Genomic DNA, 8,949 nt, shown 5'->3' on the forward strand with positions numbered 1-8,949 from the left:
TTTGTTTTCACTAGTGTAAAAACCCATTCAGAAGTGAAAGTATATTGTGATACTATATTTTAAAATGTACATAAACCTGATAATTCAGACAAAAAATTACCTAACCAATTAAAAACTTTAAGAAGAGTTTTATTTGTGGTTCATTGTGAAATTATGGCAAAAACTAATCAAGAGTTTATAACACTAATTTTAAAATAAGAAAGGCCCACATTTCCTCATTGGATTACAACACATTCACCTACTCTCTTACTCTGAATATAACTAAAGTGTTTTACAAAAGCAGTTGATGGTCATAAAAAAAGTAAATAACCTGAATAGCTAAATGAATTGGAGAGGTGAGTAATTAATATTCTGTTTAATCTTGGGTTTTAGTGCATATTATTTGTTCTAAAGTTTTGAAAAATTAATCATTTAAATGCTGCATATGTGAACACATTCTTTTAATTTCTGAATTCCTTCATCGTTGGGGTAAACTGCAAAATGGAAATATTATTCTTAATCTTCTTCCCTTAACAAGATATTTAAAATATATAAAAGTTAGCCAATCATTTAAAGTCTTTTTTCACTACAAAGTGAGAGACTCTATAATGTTTACTCCTATAACTCCAATAGCTAGTGCAAAGTCCATCCTAGGATTTCATAAGGGTTTATATTGAATAAATATATACTATAAACAACTTTATAACTTTATATTTATTGTCCTGAGGGAATTTAGTAGACAAATGCCACTTATTGATTTCCCTCTATAGTTTTATAAGACAATTAGAAAATAGAAGGGACAAAATATTAGGAATGTTTGTCTCATTGGTAGCTGTCTCTCCATATTTATTTTTATCCCTACTTTGGGAAGACCATTACCTATTTAAATTAATGCATCCCATTACTTTTATTTTCAAAAGCAATATATTTATGATGCAGATCTACTCACAGTCCCACCCACATATATTTCACAAGCTAACCATTTTTTCCAATGTTGTATATATGTTGAAACTTATGTTACCACAGTTACTTTCCAAAATGTCTTGGAAACTAAAATTTTCTATTGAAGTACTTGAAAATTTGACAAAAAGAAAAAAAAAGCTGACAACCAAAGCCCAAATGAAAAAATAAACAACAAAATAATAATTAATAATAATAATAATAATAATGAAATAAATCAAAATAAAATAAATTGCAAAAAAAAAACTGATAAAAGAGCAAACCTCAGCATTGATGCTCTCCATATAAAGAGCGGGTGTTCCACTAAGGCTATAGCATGAGCACAGGAAGTATGTGGGCAACAGAACTTTCAAAGGCCAGGCTAGCTAACAGCACACTTAGAAAGGTAGGCTGCTCAGATCTCCAACTTCTGGTATGGAAAAGTGGGCTGGTGCAGAAATTGCCAAACCAACTGAATGCAAGGTCTAACCTTATGCCCCTTTATGGTAACCTGTGTGGACTTGAGATTTCTTCCCTCAAATTTTGCCATACCCAAGATTGAATTTTTGCATGACCTGGGGAGAGAAATAAAACCTCATTGGTAACTGTGAGGAAAATTTACACTGTTTAAACTTAATTTGGTATTTTGAATCAGATGTAATTTTGTTTTTGGAAATACAAGGTAACATTCCTTGTATATACGAGACTGTGAAGATACAATCATCCTTGCTGTTTTAGGATTAGGATGGTACTATGGTTAGATTGCCTCCTATGAACAATAAGTATTATGATTATAATGAAAAAAATTAATTGCAATTAATCCCCCAACTTGCTTTAGCCAATAATAATCCAATTGAATTTACTAGAATTAGTAATGCATTTCTAAAAAGTTGTACAACAGATTGTTTGTTCAGTAAAGAGTTCTTGGTTTTGCTCCCATAAGATTTGGTCAGTAAGCACAGCACAGCCTGTCTCAAGAAGTAAAGAACCACATGTCCAACTAGAAGGGACTCTGCAATCCCTGAGAACCTACAACGCCCTTCTGAGCCAGGACTTGTTAATAAGCAAGGCTGACGCCCCTCAGTAGCTGCAGCTATTGTTAGTCCTCTCCTACAGTGCAGTGTCTTGATTATTCAAAACTACATTAATGACCTAATGTGTTTAATTTAAATGAAAAATTAAAAAAAAAGAGAAAAGCAACTTATTCTGAACATAGGCTCTTTTACTACTGCAAAATGATAGTCAACATTAAATCTCCTTAAATGCCATTTAATTTCCCTATCCCTTAATGTCATTGAATATGTAGAAAGCTTCATTTTTCTTTGCCCCACCCTCAGACCATAATGGAGAGTAAAGGGCTTGAAACAATCCATGAAAGTAATATTTTGATGTGTGCAAAAAATTCAAATATTTACACAGTACTATTCAGGTATTATGACATCAAGAATATTGGTAAAGGGAGAATTTTTTTTTTAGTCCCTTTATTTCATAATTTATTCCAGACTTTCTTCAGAAGCCAGTTTTGAGAAAGGCATCAAATTCAGGTTCATGGCTTGCAATCTGAAAGCTTTATTGTTTGATTGATGCCTGCACTGTGTAATGATTCACCTCCAAGTCTTAAGCAAAAAGACTAACTCTTTTCCTAAACTTAGGAGGAAAAACACACAATTGCTCTGGAAAAATTGTTTTATTACTGAGATTTAGTTTACACTGCCCTGGTAAGCCATTAAAGACTTCAATGTAGCAACATCTTTGGGTCTGGAAAAATATTTGAGAGATTTGAATCAAACCGATCTGAATCAAATAAACCTTGTGCTAGCCATTTAAATACCTGTGTCGCTAATGACAATTTATTTTGCATTTTAAGCTTTTGTTTCCTATAAAATTTGGATAAGAATATCACCTTTTTTATAGGGTTTTTATGAGGATCCAAGTGGTACTTATAAAATCTTTAGCATGGTTCTAGGCACCTTCAAAATAAAAACAATTACTGTAAATGATGAGAAAGATCCAGGTAAATGAAAGAGCTGAAATGGAGAATATTTTAGAAAGATGATACTGACTACCTGTAGGGAGTGGGTGGAATAGGTTGGAAAAAGAAAAAAAAAAAAAAGATGAGTAGTAGGGATGAGGAGGCAGTGACATTTCATCGAGTATATCCTTTGAATATCTCTGACTATTAACACATAATTAAAACCTACCAGGATATGGTGAGAAACTAAAGCAGAATACAAGAGTAAAACATTTACCTAATTGTACTATTAATTAATAATATAACCATGCCGAAAGAAATGGAGAAGACAACATTTAACCTAAGTTATTTTTTAAAAGTAAAGATCCCATCAGTAAATACTGTAATCTATATAAAAATTATTTAAATAGCTATCCAGGGAGTGATTAAGCATTTCTGAAAATATTTATATGCTAGCATTAAACAAATATATAGATATAGACAATGATAATAAAAGACAATTATCTAACTGAGAAAGAAGTTGTACATAAGTAAAGGAAAAGCTGAAGTGATGGAATTAAAAGTGTCAGTATGAACTCATGGTGAAAGATTAGATAGAAGGCTGTTAGATTAAATATAGATGCTGATATTTAGGTGTGTGTGTATTCATGGATTAGTATACATATATGTATTTTCTAGCTCTGTCGCCTTACAAGAGTTGGTATTAATAGTATCTCAGTAGCAATGAGCACAATTAGCACTGAAATCTTTTTATCTAAACACGATTCTCCAATTAAAAACACAAAACATCAACAAAAAGACCCCACAACAACAACAAGACAAAAGTTAAGAAGACATTTAGAACCTAAGAAGAAACTTAGGTTCTATGTTTAAATAAATGGCTGAGTCCAGGACTGGGGCAAGGAAAAAGGAGCATGAGCCTAAAACATCTTCAGGTGCCAGAAAGTAAGAAAGTTCTTATGGAAGAATAGATGCATGGAAAAAGGACACGAGTCAGCCTAAAGTGGAACCTAATGGCCAAACAATTTAAACAATAAAATAATAGTGTTGGATAAAAATCCATAGAATTAAATATCCATAAGTAATTCATACTGATGCAAATGAGTATGTAATAAATAAATGGGGGAAAAGGAAGAGTTCTACAGAACTACAATTCAAAATTTTAAAAGGAAAGAGGAAACCAACTTTAGGCAAACACCATAGTAATAATTGTTGCATGCAAGAGCCACCAAAAGTTGTTGAAATTACTGGGTGGAGGTTTGAAAGGAAACAGGATATTTGCTTAGTCCCAAAGTATCTACCCGAACATATATATTAATTATAAAGAGAAAAACAGTAACCTTAAAATGCATAAACCTGGCAGATGCCACCTTAAGCAAGCGAACAAAGCTAATATCACCAGTTTTAAATTATTTTGACATCATGAAGTTTCTGATACAATACCCTAAAAAAAAAACCATACTATATTTTTGTAGTAGTCTCTTCCAAAAGGTACAATCTTATCTTAAAAATGAGAAAATAGCAATGAAAATCAATTAAGGAGACATTTTCCAAATAACTGGCTAATACTTTTCAAAAGTGGCAAAGTCATGAAAGTAAAGACCTGATTACTGTTTAAAACAAAAACAAAAACAACAAAAAAAGGAGAAATAATAGCTAAATGCAAGGAACTTGTAACAGAGAAAAGGACTTTAGTGGAAAACCTGGTCAAATCTGAATAAGGTCAGTAGCTTAGTAGCATCGTGCCAGTGTTAATTTCCTGGTATGGATGACTCTACTATGGTTATGTAAGGTGTTAAAATTAAGAAAAGTTTGGCGAAGGAAATATGGGAAATGTCTCTATTTTTTGCAACATTTCTGTAAGTCTAAAAATATATAAAAATAACAAATTACATAAAAATCCACCTAGGGAGATTGTACCATGAGCAGTGGTTAGGTTCCTTTGCTCTATGTGTCAGAGTGTAGCAGTATAAGATTGAAGGAGTAGGCAAAAACCTAATCATGAGGTCTCCTAAAGGTTATACTAAGCCATATAAAATAGATTTCAAGTGGGGAAATGACAGTCTCATTTTCACATTTTAGAAAGAGTATTCTCACAAAATGCAAATAGGAGCTTGACAGATTCTAAGAGTTGAGGAGATGGAGCTGAAAGTTCCAGGAGAGTTTAAGCAGCTAGAGTTTGCAGCACAGAGTACCACAGAGGAGAAAGGTGCACAGAGATAAAATCCCAGAGTTTTAGAAGGCCCCCTAAGTAGTCAGCAGAAGACTGATCAATGTATACAGGTGAGAAAGTTACCTGAGGCTGGGTGAAGAACTATCCAAAAGGATTAGATAGAAAAGTGCCTGGTGCTCACTAGAGCCGGGAAAAGTGTGTGTTCCTACCCGTAAGTCTAGAAAATTCATAATTTATGAGACAACAGGTTGAAAACTCAGGAAGGCTATATTTCATGAATGGGAAATAATTTGCTGCCTGAGCACTATTCTGCAGCTACCTAACCAATTATAAAATCAAGACCTGAAAGGAACAAGCTGTGTCTTATTTTTTTTAATTAAAGTTTATTGGGATGACAATTGTTAGTAAAGTTATGTAACTTTACAAACAATCTGTGTCTTAATAATTTCAATGAATCCCAGAACAAAGATCCAGAACATTTACAGGAATATGAAAATATCCAATACACAATGAGATAAAATTTACGTCTGGCATAAAATCTAAGATGACCAGGCATGCAAAGAAACAGGGAAATATGGTCCATAATTAGGTAGATAATCAAACAAGTGAAGGTACCCCAGAAGTGATACATTAGTTAGAATTAGAGGGAAAGTACTTTAAAACAGTTGTCATAACTTTACTTCATATGTTTTGTAAGTAAGTGGGGAATTTAAAATACAAAAAGCTCCCCAATTAAACTTCAAAAATAAATAAAACATTATCAAAATAATAAATAAAAATAAGTGAAGAGATAATTGTGAGTTAATGTGTAGGAAGACTCAATATATTTAAGTTGTCAATTATTCCCACATTGGTCTGTAGATTTAATACAATTCCATTCAGGATCCTAGCATAATTTTTTTGTAAATAAAACAAGCTGGTTTTAAAATTCACATGAAATTGCAAATGTATGTTACTATTCAAAACAATCCTGAAAATAAGAACAAAATCACAGGATTAATGTTTTCAAAAGATATTATAAAGCTACAGTAATCAAGACCATGCGATACTTTCATAAAGATAGAGAAATCAATGAAATAGTCAAGCAATAAACTCACACATAAAGATAACTAATTTTTAATAAATGTTCAAAAGCATGACATTGAATAAAGAATAGTTTTTTTCAATAATTTATCCTACAGCAATTGGATATTTATATGCAAAAGTACCCCAATCTTGATATATATCTTTTGTTGTAAACAAAAGTTAACGCAAAAGGAACATAATTCTATGTAAAACATCTTGGGAAAAAATAGGATTAAAATCTTTGTTACTGGACTTAGTAAAAAAATTTTAAATATACCACCAAAAGCATAACCCATAAAAGAGAAATTAATAAATGCAATATCTTCAAAATTAAAATAGTTTCTGCTCTTAAAAATTCACAGTTATGAGGAATAAAAGACAACTCACAGATTAGAATGCAATATTTGCAAATCATGTATCAAATAAAGAACTTGCATCCAGAATATCTAAGGAGCTTGCAAACTATTGGGTTGTCGGGAAAGTCATGATGTATTTTTTCTATGCTTTTTGTCGCAAAAATGCATCATGACTTTTCCAACAACCCAATAAATAATAAGAAATCAAACAACCAACTTAAAAAATAGGAGAATATTAGGACAGACACTTCACCATAGAAGATATGCAGATGACAAATAAGCACCTGGAAATATACTTAACATTACTAATCATTAGGGGAATGCAAATTAAAAGCACATATTAGCATGATTTTTGGTGAGGATATGGAAGAACTGAAGCTCTCATGCACTGTTGGCTGCAATGTACAACCACTTTGAAAAATAGATTGATAGTTTGTTAGGTATTTATTCAAGACAAATGAAAGCATATGTCCATGCAAAGACTTCTACATGAATGTTTATAAAAGTTATTTTTAATAGAAAAAATTATAAATGACCCAATGTCAATGATAATCAACAAGTGAGTAGGTAAACATCTGGTGCTATATCTACACCATTGGACTACTACTCAAAAATTTAAAAAAATTAACTGTTTAGATATTCAACAAAATGAATAGATTTCAAAATATGCAGAATGAAGGAAGCCAGATAAAAGAGTACATATGATGTGATAAGATTTTTATTAATTTCTATAATATGAAAACAAATATATAGTGACAGAAAGCATTTTTAAAAGAGCAGGAAAGAAAATGTGTGGTGAGTGGTACTCTGGCCCGCAAAGATGTAACCCAGGAATGACACACATCACTTGTGCTCCTATTTCATTGCCAAAGTAAGTTATATGGCACATCTGATGTTAAGGGGAAAGACACTGTGACCATGTGCCCAGGAATTGAGGGGAAACAAAAATACTTGTCAATCACAACACTTCATTAACTCAAAGGAACATTTTATATTAAATATCGAGGAAAGTTGAATACTTAATTGAACTGATGTGAACTGGACAGGAGATGCTCTTGTGGGAAGCCAGATACACTATTGCATATTGGTCCTTTGGAACCTATCACCAAAGAGAATTCCTTTAAATGTATCTGATATTTTTCAACTTTATCTCTAATTCCAATATGGAATGCATTGTTAAAATAAGAGATACGTGTTGTTTTTTGTTTGTTTTAGCAGCACACACACATGAACTTAGAATTAATTTTAACCATGTTACATTTACAAATTGACGACAACAGGAAAGTTCATGTTGGCGAATCTGGGTTTAAATACCTAGTTAGAAGTTGCTTCTGCAATAATGTTTGGATTGCTATGCAAACTAAGTTGAGAGCTTTATCAGCAGTATTTGGCAGTCAGAGATGACTAAATTTAGAGTCATGCCAGGGGCTGCCTTAGCACAAACTTAACCAACTTCTGTCATGTCATTGTCAGTATGCTGAAATCCACATGTGTATATTTTCTGATTCTAGGCAGAAGTGAATATTACATTCAGAGAGAAGACCATTTTACTGCTTTATTATTGCATAATGCCCTGGATATATTTGATATTGCTTATAGCTCCAATACACCTGTCACCGCACCTCACTGCTAATTTAATGACAGCTCAGTAGTCACATGTTACCAGCCAGTATAATCCAATGCTGCATTTTTCTAGTCATTCTGAATTACAGTCAGCATTAAAAGCCAGGCTCAGACTCATTCTGGATTAGTTGTCTCCAGAGATGCACATCACCACCAAGTTTGATTTTAAGAAGATGTAAGGAGTATTGCACTTAAGTACATCTGTGTATGGTGTCTTAATTATTTGAGATTATAACCTGGCCTATGGGGTCTTGAGTACTGTCCAGTCCCCAGAGATTAAAGCTTCCAAAATGGCATGGCTTGATGATGCCCCAGTTTCTCATGCTTACATTATCACTAGAATTACATAATAATTAAATTATTAACTATTGGAGCTAGAAATTACCTTAAAAAGCAAAACAATAATACCGGGGTGCCAAAGAATGTGTACAAGTAAGCACTTTGGTCAACGTTCCTCAAGCAGTAGTTTGCCATAATCAGAAGTGTCTGGACACTGATGGTAACCACTTTGAGCACCTCTTGTAATTGCAGAAGTCAAACATGACTTGTATTCATCTTTTGTTATTGGTATACATATTAAGTATTACAATTTTAATACAGTTTTCCTTTCTCAAAATGTGTATACATTTTTTGGGGCACCCTCTGTATATGTGGAGAGTATATACCAAGATTAGGCATTATGATTATGTGTTTTTCTAATCCAATTAAGTAGGTCTAATAATCTTCATTTTACACTTGGAAGAACTAGTAAGTGGCAAAGCTAGGATTAGAATTCAGGATTCCAGCTTTCTCGGTTTTGTATACCTCATTAATTTTAGAGAGATATTCTATTATAGAGTAAA

This window comes from Hipposideros armiger, unplaced genomic scaffold (assembly GCF_001890085.2).
Source record: "Hipposideros armiger isolate ML-2016 unplaced genomic scaffold, ASM189008v1 scaffold_512, whole genome shotgun sequence".
Taxonomy (NCBI): domain Eukaryota; kingdom Metazoa; phylum Chordata; class Mammalia; order Chiroptera; family Hipposideridae; genus Hipposideros; species Hipposideros armiger.